Source organism: Cottoperca gobio, chromosome 16 (assembly GCF_900634415.1).
Source record: "Cottoperca gobio chromosome 16, fCotGob3.1, whole genome shotgun sequence".
Lineage (NCBI taxonomy): Eukaryota > Metazoa > Chordata > Actinopteri > Perciformes > Bovichtidae > Cottoperca > Cottoperca gobio.
In genome coordinates, this window is record NC_041370.1 from 4,915,058 (window position 1) to 4,935,484 (window position 20,427).

Genomic DNA, 20,427 nt, shown 5'->3' on the forward strand with positions numbered 1-20,427 from the left:
GAGGTTTGTGACAAAACAGTTTGTGACTACTGAGAATCGCCTGTTGGAACCATCAAAATAAAGATGAGAAAAACAAGGCGAAGGGACAGCAGGCAGGAAGTTGGGAGTTTTGGATGACATTTCTAGGAGTTGATGGCGAGACCAGCAACACAACGAATGTGTACATCCAACATTTTAAACAGCATCTTAAAGATTAAACGTGATGGAGCTTCGGTTTGCATACGTATGAATATGACATGATCACATAACTTATTTGAACATCTAAGGCAGCCTAAAGACTTACTCTGGCAACTGTATTAGGTACAAAACATTAGAAACACCCTTCAATATAATGGAATATCGCATTATGTTGTTAAAGTATACTTAACAAAGTAACCAGGGAGTGCAAAGTGGGTGTGTTCGTTTATCAAATCTGCTGCTCTACACTAAAATGAGAGCGTGGTTGTTTGCAGAAATAGAGCATACTCTTTCTATATGACGTTTAAATGGATGGAAAACAAAATGTCTATCGCTATGAGTAAAGCAAATGTCGTGCCTCTTGCTGTTCAGTGAGGACGACAATGTAAGATGATTATGATGAGACATGAGCGCCTACAGACTGTTACAATGTGTCTACAATATGCAACTGTGAGCTTCTGATCTGACGGGTTTGTGACAATGTTTGGAGAAAAATGTTAATAACTGATTTCATTTACAGTTATTGGTCAAAGCTTAAAAAAAAGTCCCAGAAAGTGCTTTTGGCAAACAGGATATGAATTTAATTAGAGGTATTGTATAAAAAGTATAAATGTTCACTTGACAGACAGAACATGCTGGATTGCAACTGCACGCTTAAACATACACATCTTTATATGCAAGTGGAAAAAAAAGGTAATTCTACCCACCACAACATTAAACATTTATATTGTTTTCTTTATGTTTTGCAGCAAGATGCCTCTCAGCAAGTCTTGATATGCACGAATGTATGTTTCATCTCCCTGCTGGCTCTTATGTTTTTCATACCCATTACCGCAGGCATTAGTGGGGTGTTTGCACTCTGCACTGAAGCTTGGTGGTGTAATAAACTGTTAATTTTTCACTCTGTCTGACAGAATATCATTAAGCTCAGCTATAAAGAAGAGATGGCAAACAAAAGCCTGGCATTCTAATAATAGTTTGCTGCACAAGTTTGGTAATAATAATTATATCACTGGGGGGCAAATGCGACCACACATTTCTGTGTTGATACTGCAACTGTGTGATGATGTTGGACCTGCAGGACATCGCCTGTGCGAGTAGATGTGAGAGTCTGTGATACGAAGAACGTCAGTCTCTCTATCCCTGTGTAAGATTGCTCGCATTGTGATAATTAGATTAAGAGGATGTTTTGACAATATGAATACTTTTTGTGTGAATATTTGCATTTGATATGAAGCTTTTTGTGATTTTAAAACACAACATTCAACCAACCCTGTCACGGTGAGTTTCTGTGCGATTCATTTCGTACGTTTACTCAGGAAACAGACAGAGGCTGCTCCTGCCAGCCTGGGAGGTACACAGTGGAATGAAAAGCTAGTTTGGAGAGGATATCTGTCCATCTCCAACCATGGAGATTAAAGCCATGACAGCTGTTGTGGCGAACGGCTTACAGAAGTACCTGCAAAGAGATGGCCCTGATAAAATAAATTACCTGCGTGATGGCTGACGGCTTAAGAACACTGCCTCATTTCATTTTTTTCCCCCCTCTCACCAACAGAACTGTTATCTGATTTTTCTTGGGCTAACTTGAGATTAAGAGCTTTTTAACTAAATGCGTTTTTCATTTTACTCCTAATATGAGGTTTTGGGTCTCTAATGTTCGATTTATTCCCCAAACATTGAACCAATCCTCCAGATTACACCACGACGAACATGTCCCTAGTTCTGTTCCGTATTTTGCATTGTTCACAATGTGCTCAAGGCCAGCCCTGTTCCTATAACAAAAGGCTAAATTCTTGGCCAGACATCATGATTTCTGATGTGACCATGTGGTAGTGGTGGTGCAGTGTACTCTGCTCCATTCCTTTCTTTGTACACTCAAGCCTGTGGAGCTGAGGTTTAAACGGAAAAGGCCTTATCAGTGTCCTCCAGGCCCTACACCTCCACTGGAGTCGGTATCGTCGGGGGTGAAGGCAGGGGGAAAGTGAAGTCTGGCAGAAGAGGAGAGGAAGGAGACAAAGAAGTGCAACGAAGGAGAAATAGGTAGAGAAGAAAAGGACCAAAAAAGAGGAAACAAGGTGTTATGAGAGGAAGAGGACAAATCCAAAACAGAGAGCAGAGCAAACTGAATAGCATTGATTGAGGGTGCTGCTGGTTATTAGACTCATATCCCCGCTGTGTGCACCTTTCTTTCAGAAAGAAAAAGCTATCACTTCATCACAGCCATCTACTTCAACGTGGGATAATTAGGAGTCATCATAACCTGTACTTCTGAAGAGACCTTTTACTGTAATTCAGGATATTCTGCCACAACCAGAAGGTTGGCACCGAGTGAAGACTGTGAATGGCAGTGAGTAACAGGTTTGTTCAAGCTCAGTAGAAAATCAGCTTTATTGTGTGGTCAGTCAATGAATGTCGCTCTATTTCCCTCCAGTTTTAGAGAAGTACTTTCCTCCGAGTTGCAATGTGCTGTCCGAGGTGATTAATCTGCCGAAGTGCTGATTGTTTCAAATCCTGCGTTGAATCAGAAGAGCACAGTGAGATCACTGGGGACGCACCAATGCACTAATGCTCACTTATTCCAAATGACTCTATATCACAGCAAATGAATCATAGAAATGGAAAGCTTTTTAGTAAATATTAAAACTAATTAAATGGTCCGTTTTAAAATGCAGGTATGGACTACTTGTCATTTAGTGATTTGTTGTTCTTACTTCTACAAATAACAAAGTAAGGTTACATCAATATAGTTTTAATATAGCTACAAGGGCTTCTACATTGAACAACCACTTTACATTCGACAGTGAACAATCATACAGAAAGAAATCCATTATAGAAAAGCTTCAGAAAGCAATTTCTCGACCTGCAGTATAGCCAAGATATATCACAATGCAGTGCAGCTACAAAGCATGCAGGGGCGTACCTTTCCCTTTTTCCTTTCCCTAAAAGCTCTTGTTACACTTCTGCTTTCTCTGTCTGCACACACAACCCTCCACTGAGAGCGAAACAAACTCTGAAAAATGTAGGACAAAGCAAGAAAGAAAGCAAAGAAGCTTGACGTTAAAAAAAAAAGCAACACTCCAAGGGTGGATTCCTCATTGAAATACCTAAAGTGTAAGTTTTAGATAAAATGCGCCATGCTTACTATGCTTGTCCACGAGCAAAAAGTTAGATAAGAAGATTTTAACTGTTTTTTAGGGTAAAAAAATGAAGCTACAGCTAGCAGCCAGGCAACCGGTGGATATCACAAACACTTACTGGTCTCAGCCAAGGAATAGCCTGGCACATAACACCTCATTAAACTGCTAATTGTCATTTTTACAATTCTGTTTTAGTACGGAATAAACAAACGAAACATGACATGTTAATTATTGAGATTTATAGGTGCTTGTAAGAGGATTTTGTAAACAGAGCCATGCAAGGTGTTTCCGTGTGCGTTCAGTCTTTGTGGCTGTAGCTTCATATTTACCCTAAAGACACGAGTTTATGGTATCAATGTTCTCATCCAACTCTCTTCCTGTTCATCTGCACTTCCCAAAATGTTCAACTATTCCTGTAATAATAGTTTGCTAAGCTCCAGAGCACAAATGACAGAGCAGAGCTACATGGCAGCCACAGTGATGTGACAGTTATAACTTGGCGAGGATGGAGCAGTTTAAAGCCCTCCAGCCTTTAGACTGAATCAAAGGTAATATGGGTCGCTGTTGGAGCATTCTAATTTAGACATCTCTTCAGGGGCAGATTACCTCGCACACACAACTTCAAGTTGGACCTAAAAATATATAATTTGCAGGAGGTCAAGCCATCTGTGTGGTGAGGGCTGGAGAAAAAATAAATGAGAGTAGTATGAAGGTCAGTTGGTGGAATTAAATTAAAAGCACATTTTATTTTGGAGGGTATTCCTTTGTGGTATTGTATACTCCTACGCCAAAGTGGTTACGTGTTTGGCTCAGTTCGTCTGTTTATCCGTCAACAGGATTACAGAAAACCTACTGACCCGATTGTTCATGTAACTTGGTGAAAGGGTGAAACATACGCCAAGAAAGAAGCCATTACATTTTGGATCAGATCCGATTGAGTGGATACTCAAATGATGTTTTACTTTCGTTAACAATTGTGCTGCATTCGCGTGGTGTCGGAATAATCGGAAACATTTGTTCCCAACTGGGAAAATTCACGTCTCCTCAAATCGGAACAACAGCTCAGAAACAGCTATCGACGTGTTGTTTTAACGCTCTGAGCAATACAATACTACACATCTTCCATGCTGTTTCAACATTACGACTTAATGCTCATCAACACACCGAAGCCAGAAGAACGACTTTCCAACTCAGGAAATGGGACCATCCGAGGAGCACCTGAAGTCTGCGCTCTCCGAGTGCCAATCTAATGTTTTGTGAGATGTGGCGGACTAAAAAATAAAATCTATTCAATTTCATGTAGCGTTCATTAGACCGTCTGAGTTTTTTTTATTCATAGAATCAATATGCAGGGTTTTTTCTGCTCTGAAGCGAAAACTAAATATAATTTATGTCACACAAATATGAGCAATGTAAGATACATTATGGGAATGTGAAATATAGAAAAAAATATATTCGTAACAACACAAAATGTGAGAGAAATTGGCCAAAATGGTTTCGTTTTAACACATTACCAAAAAGGTTTTTGATCTAATTTTAAAACCTTTTTCATCACATCTGGGCTCATTGAAATGCCAGCTAGCGATAATGTCCACACCATCTTTGTACTATGAACAAATGAATGGAAAACTGCAGTGGTGATTGCTATTACTGACCGAAAAACTGTACACTTCTACTTTTGTTAAGTTTGAGTGCTTGTTTATGCTTGTATGTGTGTCTGAGAGAGAAGTGATAAGGCTATGATAGATTGTTTTATATTTTGTCACATCTCAACAAACAGCAAAAAAACGAAGGTGACTTTCAGAACCCTTGGCAACCTCCCATAATTGCCAGCTTTTATGATGGAGCAAAGCTGCCTTTAAAAGGAGGCTCTTAGCACAGGAGGGACCCAATGAGGGATGTGTCCTCGATGTTGGGCGGGAACTGTTTGTTCAAACTGCTATTAGGCCACATTGTTGAGGACACACTGCGGTCATTTATTCGAAACTAGTGACAGCGTCCATTCAATTAGAGGAATCGTCTAACGCCTTGTGAAAGGAAGTGGAACAAAATAGCACATCATGATCCAGGGTCAGTTCTTACCCTCTAAATTCTCTATAGAGTCATATTTCAGGGAATAGTTTTGTAGCTAGCAATTGTCTTCTAAATGGCTGTTGAAGGCATTTCTAGGAAAGGGTGACATTCCAGTAATGTCAATGGCAGGTACTCGTACTGAATGGATCCGCCGACTTATTTGCTAACTGGCCCAAAGTTAAGGCATATATGAGATCTTCTGTTCCTTTACTGATGACAAAGTGTAGCAGTGATGTGCACCAATTATTCACTCAATAAGTCATTCATATGCTAACATGCTTTTGCCTGCCTTGAGAGGATGCATACAGGTACACTTAAGAGTATTTCAACCCCATTTTCTTGTATGGGACATTAAAACAAATCAGCCAGACACTCAGTCATATACAAAAATAAATCTGTCCAGTTGAGGGAAACCATTGACATCTTGCCGACACATCCCCTTGAAATGACAAGTAGCCACCATGACGCATCAAAGTGGTGCAGCAGGTGAGCCAAATCATTAGATTAGGTAGATTTATGGCTTCATGAAACTTGTTATTACCCACGGCGCGCTCCACTGATGTTTAGCCTGATGTCTTTATGAGGGGGCCGTTGTTCACCTTGCCCTGACAGACACCGTGTGATGATTAGAATACTATAGACTCAATTTGACTCACATCTCATGTCAGAGTAGCATGTGTCTGTCTGCAGCGTTTAAAACACACTCAGGTGAGGTGAAATCTAACATGAAAACACGTGTTCTCAATCAGCTTCTACTAGAAGTGACAGCGTCTTATATGAAAACAATGTTTTATGCCAAAGTAAAAAAAACATTGCGGCAATTTCACATGATTCTTTTGTCCTTGCTCACTGGTTTGAAGAAGACGGGGCTCAGTTGGGAAAAGGCGATGGCGCGTACTTTGGTGCACTGATCAGAATCTCTTGGCAGGTTATTTGCTTACAGTTTGTCACCAGGCTACTGGCAATCACATTTGATCACTTCTTTCGAAATACTTAAGGTATGAAAGCCAAATATTCTTGGGCTTTACACAGCACGACGAAGATCGTGAATCAAAGCTAACGTGACAAAATCTCACTTGGCAATCATTTTGCTTTTGTGACTCTTTTTAGCCTGGGCTTGAGCCATAAAAGATAAGTATCAAAACTCCTCAAGAAAACACTTTGGTGTATAGAAACTGCACTGATACCAGACACAGATGTTTTCGCCTTCTTTGTGCAGTATGGCTAGTTAATCTATTAGAGCAGCTCATGCCTGTGGGTTTTTCCTCTGCTCACAGAGGCTCAACGGATGGATCGTTGAGGCTTAATTTAACACAGCAAACAATGGAAAACAGCCGCAAATAACGGCAGCCGTCATGAGCTTATCAGCCTGAGCAGGGATTACAAGGGAAATGAATCATTAACACTATTGCCACGTGAATGCTGCTAAAGCATGATTGGCAGGTAGAAAGCTAGGTGTTAGGAGGAGGAAAGGAAATGGGTGGAGTTGTGGTCGGATACCCAGTGAAGCGGGTTTCATTATCGGATACGAGCTTCAGGAGGCCCTGCCAAAATGACCCCCTGTGTGTGTCAGCGAAAGACGCGCAGGAGTGAAGGAATGGATGAAAGAAAATTAAAGTATGACAGAAAGAGAACAAGTTAAACTGCATGCCCACTACGCCTGGTCGAATCAAACGTACACTGACACGCAATCCAAAGTCCATGAACCGATTCTGTCCCAACAACATCCTGACAGCAGGTGATGAATCGTAAAGTGACCTTCTTCTATATATAGTTGTACTGTTGGGTTTTTTTGTATCAACAGAAAGTCTTTGAGATGTGCATGGCATGGAGTGCACCGCAAGCCCACGCCCGCCTCTCCCAATATGACACCAGGTAGATTTTAATGGCTTTATGGAAAATAGTGGGATGCCACGCTGGTGAAGGGGATTCTGGGTCATGGAGGGATTTGTTAAGTTATTACAGTGTCTGGAGCAAGGCCCTTATCGGCACCTGCCAAGTCTTTGGCGGACCCAGTGGGATTGCACTGACCCTAGTGGAAGTAATGGATATTAGAAAATCTTCCCACTGTGAGGAGGGGGGGAAGGGGTGACAGAGCAGGGGAAAAGCAGCAAGGGAGGAGAAACGAATAGAACCTCAAGGACACAAAGCTACATTATAGCAGCGCTGTAACGGAGCAAAGATGTCTATTTCACAGATAGGGGGGGACTCTGTGCGAGAAGGTGGATCCGGAGTGTGGACTGATAAATGACTGGAATTTTTATATTTTAAAAAGGCTGCCAGAATCCCCATCAAAAAGTCACATGATCACATCTGACACAGGCACAAGCACTGCAGCCTGGAGAGGAAACGCCCCCCCCCCCCCCAGGTGCAATCACTTCAACCTAAAGAGAGGCTATACGACCTTCCCCCCTTGGTTCTTTTTTGTCCCAAGAGCTTTCAATATTTGATTTAGTCCTACTTTATCACACGATTTCTGTTTAGATATTAGATTTAGTGTTGATAATTCTTTAAACCGCACACAATTTAAACATCACACGAGCCCGAAATCTACAAAGAAACAAAAAAAGAGAATAAAACCGCATTCTGAACCTCATCTCTGGGTCTCTCAAACACACCTCAGCCATTAAGTTCAGAACCTAACAAAAGTTCTAGAGTTGTGTATCTGTATTTATTATTTCACTAGGTATTTCATTTTTTTATTTTGAAATGAATTACCTCAAATAGACACCTGCTCTTTAAGAATTCATGCACACTCCTGAATCATAAGGGTTCGCATTCAATAGCATTTAATCAAATCTATATCTTCTCAATTCCCTCAGTGAATACACTAAAGGTTCAACTATCAACAAGTAACTAAAGTTATGAATAACTACTGTAAAACTCGGATATCTGTAATCAGCTTTTGTTGGCCGAGAAGACAGAAACAGTTTGAGTGGCAGCGTAATTAATGTTCACAACCTGTAGCTACAATCTGAAATGAGAGGAGCTGAAAAAGATATGACATGTTGATCAAATGTATCTGACAAACTGACATAACTGCTGCAGCCTTCTGACTTTGCATATCTTACTCTCACTATCTACTTGCTTCAATTATTTAAGGTCATGACTCAGAAAGAGTAACTGATCTTAAAAAATAATAATAATAGTTGAACTAGGAGTCTTCTAAATGTAATCTTCAGAAGGACTTCCCACACAGTTAAACTACAAAACCACACACACACACACACACACACACACACACACACACACACACACACACACACACACACACACACACACACACACACACACACACACTCGAGGTCTCAGAGTGATGTTTCTCTTTCCCTTCGCTGAGTACAGACGGCAGCTTGCAGAGAGCTCACACACACCACAGACAAGTCAAATGTTTCATATTAGCCATTATAGATTTAAAATGAGCTCTCGCTGATGTAAAAGACCAGAGAGAGAATAAAAGAAAATAAATCTGTGGTTAGAAGATCCAAAAGATGCCAAATGGGAATCAGATCTAGAATGAAACCAGCAACTCTATGAATCATCTTTACACTTAAAAATAAGACTTTCGACGTCCTTTCTGCATTATTACTGGACTTTATTACTGACACCAAATTACACAGACCTGAAAGTTGCTCGACGTCTTACCCATATTGTTACTATTATGTATTACAATCTATAATTCTGTCATCCTGATCCTGTCCATTTTTTTATTTTACTATGTTAGTGTATTCAGTACACACAACATTTATAGCACAGCGTCTTGGGAGAGGGTTCTCTCCTCTGTTGCTCTTACTTAGGTTTTTTTTCCATTTTTCCCTGGTTAGGTTTTTTGGGAGAGTTTTTCCTTTTCCGAATTGAGGGTCTAAGGCCAGAGTGGGTCATATGCTGTACAAGCCCCCAGGCAAATTTGAAATGTAACTATTTGCAATCATGAGAAGGAAATAAGGTGATATTCAGACTTAACTGCCATTTTACATATTTGTTAGAGAGAAAAATGTCAGATGATTGTGCTCAGCTACAATCAGCATTAGACATTAAGTGCTGATTATTCTCAATATTGATTGACCTTACTTATATGTGAATTATTCAGCACCAAACATAGAAAAACAATTCAAAATTTTAAACACAAGGTCAAAAGTCATCTTATAGAGCAGGAAATATCTCAAACGTAAGTCTTTCTTACGTGCAGTATAAGGTCTTCTAGACTCATGTTACATGCATATGATCTAAGATCAAGTGTAGCTGTGCAAACGTCCAGCATTAATGAAGACAGACCGTTAGTGGTGATGACGCACGCATCTCACATTAACAGGACGAAGCCACTCACGGAGGGGCTGGCTTTCTGACAAGTGTTTTATTATCACATGTTGCCCTTCTCAGGGTCAAAACCACAAACAATGCAACTCATTTGCTTACAAAAGCACTTCAGTCACATATCGCACTGTACGAACTGGCATTGCATAATATGCTCCAACTTGATATAGGTTGTACATCTCTTTTGATTAAGCCTTGCCTTGAGACAACCCAGACACAAACCAGGCCAAACTAATCAAGCTGAGCAATAAAGTTTCAGAGCCTGTCATATCTCCTGTTGGTTCTCAGCGCAAAATGTTTTCCCATTTTTGCTTTTATGCGAATCTTACAGGCGGATACAAAATAATATCCAGTGGATGAACTGTCAGGAAGGAGGTAGGATCAAGTGACTCCTTACTGGGTTGCAAAAATAGACCAAGGAGATACAGATTCTTTGGTGTTGTAGGGGCTTTAATGTTGGTCTGTCATTATGCGCCGTGTGTGGATCTGGGCTCAGAGATGACAGTGTTTAGAGATCAGACCTGGCCCTACTGCAGAGTGAGCACCAGAACGCAATGTAAAAACAGCCATGTTAATCATTTATCGTGCTGGTAGGATATTGATGAAATGTAGCAGCTTAGATGGAAAGTGCGTCAGGACACAAGTGAAATCCATTGTTTCCATGTTCTCACTTTCATACCCCATGAAAGGCAAGGGGATAGACACATCGTTTTTCTTTGGAGATTTTAAACCTACAGGACGGAGGAGGATTTTTCTGTCTGTACTTTCTTGTAAGTCAAGAAAAGGAAAATTACCCAGCAGTAAATAGATGAGTTTGATAAGGCCTCCTAAATATAAGTCTTATCTCTCTCTCAATTTGCAACAGCCATGGAAGAAATAGGCCACGTTGTCACTCAGGCTTTTAATTAAAAACAGAAGTCTGTGTGTTGTGTGTGTGTGCGTGTGTGTGTGTTCCCAGGAGAGAGTAGTTTTAAAAACATTTATTCACGCTTAATGTTTATCACCTTCTTATGACCTTGATCTTGTACTATTCTTTTTATTTTTTTCTAGTTCAACTTACCTGCTCCAATCGCATTCGCCCAGTGTGACAAACAGGGTGAATGAGATGGTGTGAGAGAGACAGAAAGAGAGACAGAGGTGATGTGACCCCATGTCTATTAATCAGTAACTCAGCTAGGCTCACATCACTAGAGCAGATAAGACCGCCTGTTGTCACACAGGTAGAAGTAATGGCTGGGATTGGGAAGCCCCCTTGTCCGATAGCAGCTTGTCCGAATGCTGAGATGTGAACTGACAAAGGCACGTACAAGGCCTGGAAACAGAGAGCCGCTGTCAAGCCTTTGACTGATAACAGCTTGAGTGAGAGGAGTGCAAGTGAAGAGGAACAAGCAGAAACAGATAGATAACACAGGGGCCTCAATGTGATTACGGCTCATCATCAGTTAGAGAGCGTTCCTCTGAACATTGATTTGTGCCATCTACTGTTTATTTAAGGCATGATAGAAATAGTGTTCAGTAATTGCAATGGTTTAAACAAACTAAAAAAAGTCTGTTTAAGACAGTAATCCTCCTGACCTTGGACCTCCTTTTTTCTTTTACTGAAGGTTTGTAATAGAGATGATCTGTTAGGGCTGTTAGTGAAAGGCCCGATGTGAAGGAATAACTTCTGTTGTCACATACAGGTACAGGAAATACAGGTGCTGTGGCAAAATGTCGACGTCAAGAATCAAGAAATTGGTTCAAGACTTCTTGATGTTTTTGAATTTTAGAAATGGTACGGCACAGTTTTTAAATTAAAGCCAGTATTAGAAAATTGTTGCTTCTATGTCTTTTAATCTTTTAATATAAAGTAATAACGGACCAGCCATTTAAGATGTAATTATGTCACTTTACGATTACAAAGTTGTGACTAAGCCAATCTTGGTAAAGTTTCGATTATAAAAGCAAAGTCCCAAATCAAGTCTCGTCCGTGTCATTAGTGTCAAGTGTCAGCTCTCCAATCTGAATGCAAAACCAAATGAAAATGTAAAAAACCAAAGTCAAGTTTGAACAAATTACATTATATTACAGTTCATTTAGCTGACACTTTTGTCCAAAGTGACCTAAATGAAGTTCAAACAATCTTGATACAACAGCAAGAATATTACATTAGCTTCAAATAGGTGCAATCTTTTAAGTGAAGAACAATACTAAACTAAGCTCAGCCACAACATAACCCAAACTAATGCTAATGCTAATATGACAACAGCATTTACCAGAGCAATCAGTAGCTAACGTTAGCCCAACATGTGCAGCAGAGCAAAACACACAGTAGCAGCCAAGCACAAAAACATCAAGTCACAAAAATAATAATTCCTAACTTGGGAAGAGTCCTTCTGGTGTGGAGATGACAGGAAACTCCAACTTCCAGTTTGAGGCTGTGTTTTAGTGGGAAATTGCAGGCAAACTGTGTCACTGAGTGGTGGCAATTACAGCAGGTAACCTGGTTCAAACACAATTATTTCCATAACAAAGCCGCCCTGAAGCTACACAAGCATGCTGCTAGCAAGCTAGTCTGCTCAGAAAAATGCTATGAGCAGTGACAGCAGAGCGAACCGGACGACAGGGCACTGAGAACTTAAATGCATGCATGTGATTTTAATTGTGCCTGAGTAGACCTCCTCTCAGAAGGACTGTGTGGTTGTGGTCCGCTGTGCTTCATTTATATCTCCCATACTCCACTGTTAGCTTTGTTGTACCTGTTAAGCCAGGACAAATTACATCTTTCTCATTCTCATTAGTACATGGAGTCTGGTGACCTCACATACTTTAACCTGAGCAAAAGTTTAATCACGCAGAATAACTGGCACCTTAGCTAGCCACTCTGTGTAGGTTTGCAGGGGAGATATTGACAGAATAGCATCTAATTAGGGTTCTGATCAGATATTAACTTGTTTGAGCATTTTACATCTACATCTACAGTAGGCTATATTTGAACGTTGATAATATTGCAATTCATTGTCCAAGATGTATTGGATGTCACAGCAGCAGGTTAAGGGCAGCGAGCACTGGCTGAAAATTATACCCCTTGACTATCAATAGGGAGGAAGTACCTTGTGGAATAGTGTGAAATGATGGTCTAGTAGCATTTATGTGGAGAGGTAGTCATGGGTCAAAGGTATGACAGTGTTCTCCACAGGCTTTACACTCACCACAGTCTACATGGCTTGTTCATTTGAGACTTTGTGCACACACACACCCTCGTTTTCAGTATTTTCTATTCAGATGGAATGCACACATGTTCTTGTCGTTACTAAGGGAAGAACGGCATTACTCACTCTATTCCTCATGACTATCCTTGTTGGCTCACTCTGGGATCCAACGGCATCCATTTGTTTTCCTTGTAAATCTGCACATCTCTGATGTTTGCATGACACAGTTTGTCACATTAGATTGTTCCTCTGTTTTTCTCTTCATTTCTCCGTCATTTTCTTGCGATGACAAAGGGCCTCCGAGGCAGCTATTACCTTTTTCCTCCCTCCATTTACCATTTATTCAACTGTGCAAGCCCCATTGTTTTAATTTCATGCAAGACGTATTTTGGTGTTTTGGTTAAATCAAAAGTAAATTCAAAAGTGAAAGCCGTTCAGTTTTTTAGAGCTGGAGGTGAAGGCAGTATTTATGTTAAGTACACATCTTTTATAAATCAAACGTTGCCTCGTGTTTTTTTTGTGTAGGTACCTAAATGAGTCCAGGATGCAGAGCTTAAACGAATCAGACTTTTTGATGTTTTGCTATGTATCATCTGTGGATGGGAGACAAAATTCACATTTGCTTGCTTGCTGAAACCGCCCACTCCATATATCAAGCCACCGGGTAATCAAAAGAGTTAATAGGGATGCGGCACAAGGGGGAGTTTAATTACTAACCTAAAATACTTTCAGATGATGTTTGGGTTGATGCTGTTGCGGGAAGCAAGTGTCTGGCAGAGGGGAAAGGCTGGGTTTAGAGAAGTCCTGTGTCGAAGCAGCCACTTTATTTGTGTTGTGGGATTTAGAAAGCAACTGGAGCAGAGATCAATAAGGTGTAATAGGCCTGGGAACGAAAGTATGCCAAAGTGTCCCATGTCAATGAATCTGCTTATCTCTGTCTGCCAAATTTCTCTACTAGCCCATGCTTACTCACCTGTAGATTACAGATAGTGAACTGGAGAGCTTGTGGAAGCACTAAATAAGGCCTGAGTTCAACTCTGTACCCTTGACTTATCTGTAGAGCCAGAGGTGGGTTTTTTTATAAGAAGGTGCAGATGTATGACTCTTGTGATGAGAGGTTATGGTTAAGAGTTTAAGGGAGTTATACTTTGACTTTATTTAATGGCCTAGAGCAGAATATATACAGTATCACGAGAGAAAGTGCCAGGGGGTGGATGTATCAGAATTAATCCTGGCCTAAGGGTAACACAACTGCATTATAGGTTTGCCCTGTTATTTGTCCACTCGGTGACTCTTGAGTGTAGGTGTAGGTACTTTTGGAGACACATGATGGCCTCCAAATATTGCAAACTCTCGACTGTATCACAAATATCAGGTATTATTATATATATATATATATATATTTATATTCATAATATAATTTCCAATCATAAATGGCCTATTTTTTTAACATACTCCCACTCATCTCTCCTCCTTTTCTTGCCGACCTGCATCACATGCATATGCTGCAATTGCGTCTTTGAGGTTGTACCATTGTAAAAAAGCAGGCAAAGCCCTCTCCTGGCATCGTCCGATAAGGCATGTGAACATGCACCCTGCTATTCTCTTATCTTGCTGACATGCTCAAAACGCCCCCACGCCAGTGCTGAGCATGACATGTGCAGCCCGGCATTATTAGCGTGATAGAAATAGGTCCTTTTATTCCAAGGACGTGACAATCATGACAAAAGTTGCACAAACCCGAGCCGCCGTCGTCATCACTCTAAATGAGTTTTCCCTTCTCGGAGGCGGTCCGTGGTCGGTCTGACTGGAAATGTGATGCCAATGATGAGAAGCGCTGTAAATTGGAGACTGAGTGACAGGTTTACACCCGTCGACCGCATGCTAGGAGCAGGTGCTGATCTCCTGGCCTGTCTCATTTGACAACTTATGGCACTGATGGAGAGTGTTGGAGCTTGACTTGAACTGATCGGCCCTGATGCGTCCAAATATGCACCAGAAAGCCTCAGAATACATTTATTTATTCACCTTTAGCACAAAGATCTTGGAATGCGGCTGTTCTGCGTCTCAGGTTATTCCTTGTTTATCACATACAAGCCAAACAAATGTAAATGCTTCAACACATGTGGTGTGAAAGGCCCCCTCTTGATGAGCTGTTTATTTGTGTGTTTGTTTGTGTTCCGACACAGCAATAGGAGAAGGGATTTTTCTTTATATTCATTCGATTCACACCATGGACTTATTTATCAAGAATTCATGCTTTTAGATGATTTTCAGTTTCTTACCATAGATTAAATATTGAATTACAGTCTGACCTGGTAATTAACACATTGCCAGTGCCTTCTTTTTATTCAGATAACTATCTTTATAAGTGTTTTTTTATGAAGTTACCTTGAGACTTAACTAGACAGAATCTACAGAAGAGGCGGTTTTCTATTGAGGAGCTGCCCGCTGAAAGTGATCTTAAACTACCTACACTTGTCCTTGGCCAGGCTCTTGACAAATAAATGGTGACTTGGATATTAAAATAGAAGGGCAAGCTGCCAGGTGTGTTGTATTCAGGAGCCTTGCTGTGGATCTCAGCCTTTTATTGTCATGCATTGCTCTGTAGCAGACACAACAATAGTACAAGTATTGACCTTGATAAGAACCATTTGCTTAAAAGTCTACTTGACTATAAGTGTGTTTCTAACCACACTTTTTAGTGCAGTCCAACACAAATACTCTTGTGTGACTATAGTTTACCACTTAAGGATAATATAGTAGTAAGAATAATTAAGTTGACCATTATCAATGGTCTATTCATACGAAAGGAGTTAACACAGGATCAATATTCAGAAAATGCAAAAGCTTTCATCTATTGCTCTGAGAAATTCAGGGGTTTATCATCAATGCAAGAGTTTCCAGAAGCTAGAAGGGATAAGAGGATTTAAAAAAGGGATTTAGGTAACAAAAGATGAGGAAAGAATAATAGAATAAATCTATTACAATTCCTTTTTATACAGTATATGAAAGCTGTGAGATGAAAGGGATAGGATTCAAAACAGATTTCTCTTTAACATGTACATGTGCAGGACATCAGTGACGTAGCTAGTAGTTTAATAAATCAGTGGCAAAAACTTCTAGATAAATTACATATATTTAAAAAGAAAACTGAATTAATCATTTGTTATTGTTTTGCCGTTATTTGGCATTAAAATGTATATACAAATGACTTCAATTGATTCAAAACCTGCACCAAAACCCATTAAAGCTGAGTCCAAATGAGGGTCACATTAAAAAAACAAATTCAAATTGAAAAAGTATCTCAAATTATGATTTTAGGAGATATTGTTAAATGCTCATGTTTTAATCCTCAGCTCATGTAATTCATTCTTATTCTAAAGAATTCCTTAGAGACAAGTTAGCCAATGAGAAAAAGGTAGTATCATTAAAAGAGAGGATGGTGGAAGTGGTGTGTTGTTTTCCTTTTCTTATCTTTAAACATGATCTTTTGCACCCATTGTTGTAAGACCGTAACAGTCACGAGGCCTTGCAAAGACCTGATGTCACTGCAATCATCCAAACATGTTCGACATTACCACCCAGGACTGATTTTATGTCATACGTTAATGTCTTGGAGCAACATTGCATTGAGCCCCTTCCTCCCATTTTGCCCTTAGCATTGACCAACGTCATACAAACATGCACAAACAAGCAACTTTAAGGTTATTTAAAGGACAGTGATCAATAATGCTCCGGTAACTCCTACTTAATCTTCATAATGAGCTTTATTGCAGCAATTAATCATGTCTTTGCAGCCAGTGCCCAGCCTCCCAGAAGAATGCAGGCAGAATAAAGGCTAGACCCGACTGGTGCTGCCCACAGATCCTCTTCTTAGAATTACACTGACGTCTTTAGTTGATAGCTGTTTGATTTTCCATATTGGCATTAAGCAATTCATCAGGCTTGAAAATATCCAAGATATGACCACCATTACGTACGACATATGTCTCATTGTTTGTATAATCTGTGAGGCTGTCCTGTCTTCTCTTTGGATTATTGTTCTATTCCCTGTTTGAAATTGTTCATCATGGTAATTATCTTCAATGGAAAGACACCCAGTCATACACATAAAGTATATATAGCAACTCATCAATAAAACAAAACATAATATGCATTTCAGAACGCAATAAAACAAAAGATAAACGCGGTTCCGTCAAGATACACTCCATGGACTCAGTGTGCAGTTTCCCCATAGACACACATTTTTCCAAAACCACGGAAATATGACTGAAGATGAAAGGTATCTATATTTGATTTTCCAAAACCTTTGTACTGTATATTAATTATTAATTGAGAAGAAAACACATTTTGAATTTAACTCCTTAATCATCTACACAATACTTTTTCCTTTGATTTCATAAAACCCAAAAAGAAAAAGCCACTTTCATCTTGAAATGTTTTGCTGCTGCTGCATTAAGAACGTATCTTCTGCAGTCGCGTGTCTTTAAGGGTCAGACTATGCCACCGGGTGCATTGTGTTTTCACATGTACTGAAATGTCCTGAAGATTATCCCTCGTGAGTTAAGATTATCTGCTTTTGTCATGTCTGAAAATCTTCACGTTCGATTTGGGTGAGGCGCCATTAGACGGCACAAGTGTGTGAAATTGATGACACCTCGACGCAGCTTGATCAAGCCAAACTCTTTGGGGGTTTTCACAAATGGGTACTCAATTCTCTATATGAGGAGGGAAAATGAGTACGGCAGGTCGGAGAGGTAGCAGGCGGTAGATGAGGCGGACGGCACAAGGCCTCTTATGATGAATGATTCAGCCGCATTTAGAAAACTATTGATTCTGTCCTGGGCCTAATAGAAGGTGATGATGGCACAGAGGTGAATCCATTACGGGGTAAGAAGCTGCGTCAGGTACGCAGAGGGCTAATGTGTGTCCTTACACATTTGTCATTACCAGCGTACACACAACTGGAAGAGCATGCGAGTGTGGTACGTGTGACCATCGTCTATTAATCAAATCTAGCAACTCCAAAAAAAATGCCAAAAGGCACTTTGCCACTCTATGTCCTCCGGCCTGAGGAATCTCCATGTCACGTGCAGACAGAGAGAAAGTAAAAGGAAACAAAGCAGCTGTCTTTACTCAGTCAATAGACTCTCTGTCCCCTTCTGAAGCGGTGCTTTTCTGCCTGGGAGCGAAACAGAAGCCCCCCACACAATCAATACGTCCTCTGGGATGGCGGTTTGTGAACAAACAAGCACCTCTCACGACAGAGCATATTGCTCTTTTATATACAGTAGCCTTAGTGGAGCCTTTGCTAGCGTGTTATGACACTGTGAAAACATTCATTGTGTTTTTGTCATTTTTTACAAATCTAAAAAAGAAACATTTGACTAAATAACGATCTTTTGACTCTGGCGTTGAACGATTCCTGTAAAGCACACCATGTTTGACTGTCCAGTTTATTACTGTGCGATCAATATCCTATTATTGTTCAGTTATGTATAAAAACAGAACTCAGCCAAACAAACAATCCATCACAAGGTCAGCGCAAAAGGCATCCGGTCACTGGCAACAAGGTTAAGGAGGTTTAGAAACAAACAAAGTCTCCCTTGATGTGTTGACTTTTGCCATTTCTCTGGCATTGCCATAGGCTGAATTGCTTCACTGTTTCCATGAAGGTCTTGTGACATTTGATTAGAAAGCCTTTTGGGAGTTCCTGCATGCTTTTTCCTGAGTCGTTTGAAGTGTTTGCAGCTCAGTGGAGCTGTATCAACAGCAGCTGTGAAGCCTCTGAGGCCTTTTCTTTTAGAATCCAAAAAGGTGTGTCATTCCATCTCGACATCTTTTGACTAACCCTCTGCCTCTTGCTTAAGAGAGAATGAGTTGCAGAAAACCTGGATCCCCATTCCCTCTCCTCTATATTTGATTTTAAAACACTTTTTTACTCAGCACTGAATACATCTATGACATTCAATTTCATACTGAAGCTCAGGCAGCCTGTGCTTTACACTTTATATCACTGCAGAACAATTTGTACTATTTTTCGATTAGCTATTCTTTATAATACTGTGTAAACATTCAATATCATATGTTACTATCGTTGCAGAAATGTCTGCATTATGTGTTCTGCTGGATGCTCTTTGTAAAAACAGTAGCGTATTTCTTTAATAACTTATTCTACTGGTTAGTATTTATGAGCAGGTATTTATTCAGGAGAAGCTGATCGTGTATTATATTTGCTTAGCCAGTCTTGAGAGTTAAAAGTGCACATTAACTTAGTATTTACCGTCATTACAGTCGGACACTAACACGTTTTTTTTTGCACTTTAAGTAAATGTGAAAGTTTAGTTTTATAGCCTGTCCTATTTTCTTTAGGTGCCCAGAGACCATGAAGCACTGGGAGTTCACATCAAATCATTACTATCATTACAGTTTTTTCTTTTCATGAGTCTAATTCCACATGCTGTGCCTTTGTACAGGCTGTTCTCTTCTCTTTATCTTAACATGCAGCCTTTTGCTCAAGGGGATAGTATTTTTAGCTGAGGAAAAAAAAAATGTATGGAGCTTATTTACCGCCATCATATCATCAAACTGTCAAGAAGCATCTTTTGCCGACTAAACCTTTCGCATATCTGTGTACTCATAATTGATTCTCTGTTATATCGCCAGCGAAATGCCACCAAGATAACTGAGCACCGGAGCGTGGATGGTATAAAACCCTCACAGAGGTTTGATAGACTGTCACATCTTATCACAACTTTGAAACAGTGAGAGGAAGGAGAGAGAGAGAGAGAGAGAGAGAGAGGGGTTGAATATGCACTCGACTCCTGTACCTCAAAAGGTGTTTCTGTGCTAAACATTTTCAAAGCGCTCTGCCTTGAAAATATCATTTTGTATTTTTTTTTCAGGTTAGTGGAAATGCAAGGATTAAGTGAGATAGCGGTAACAACTGACTTCAAGCGACAAACTTTGAGATTTAAAAGTTTTGCGTTTTGGAACTTTCCACCACGTTAGGTGCAAATAGAAATATGGGCACAGCAAATACCAGGTAAGAGTGCAGACACAATGGTGATGACTTAATATTAAGTAGGACAAGTGGAGCAACATTTAAATCCATAAAAACGAACCTCGTTTAGTATATTTGACTCGTCGCCAAGCCTTACCCGTTCTAGAATAGCACCTTTGCAGCTCACAGTAATGACAGTGGCAGGTTTAGCAATTGAAATTCATTGTAATATTTGAAACAATCCGTCTTAATCTCAGACAGTGGCAGACAAAAGCAGCTTCACATTTCTTTGGCTTGCCACCACTGATTTGGCAGCTGAAGATGACAACTGCTGCTGGCAGGTTTGATCATCTCTAGCTAACTAGCTGATTTACATTAACTCCATTTGCTTGTGTTGAAATCTCTTTCTCCAGATGTCTTTAAATCACGAACCCTGTAAATGGATTTTTAAGGTACTCTTGATGGCTTCATACGTGCTGAAACACCGAGGCTCAAGAGACGTGTCCCTGCCAAAGATCTTCACCAG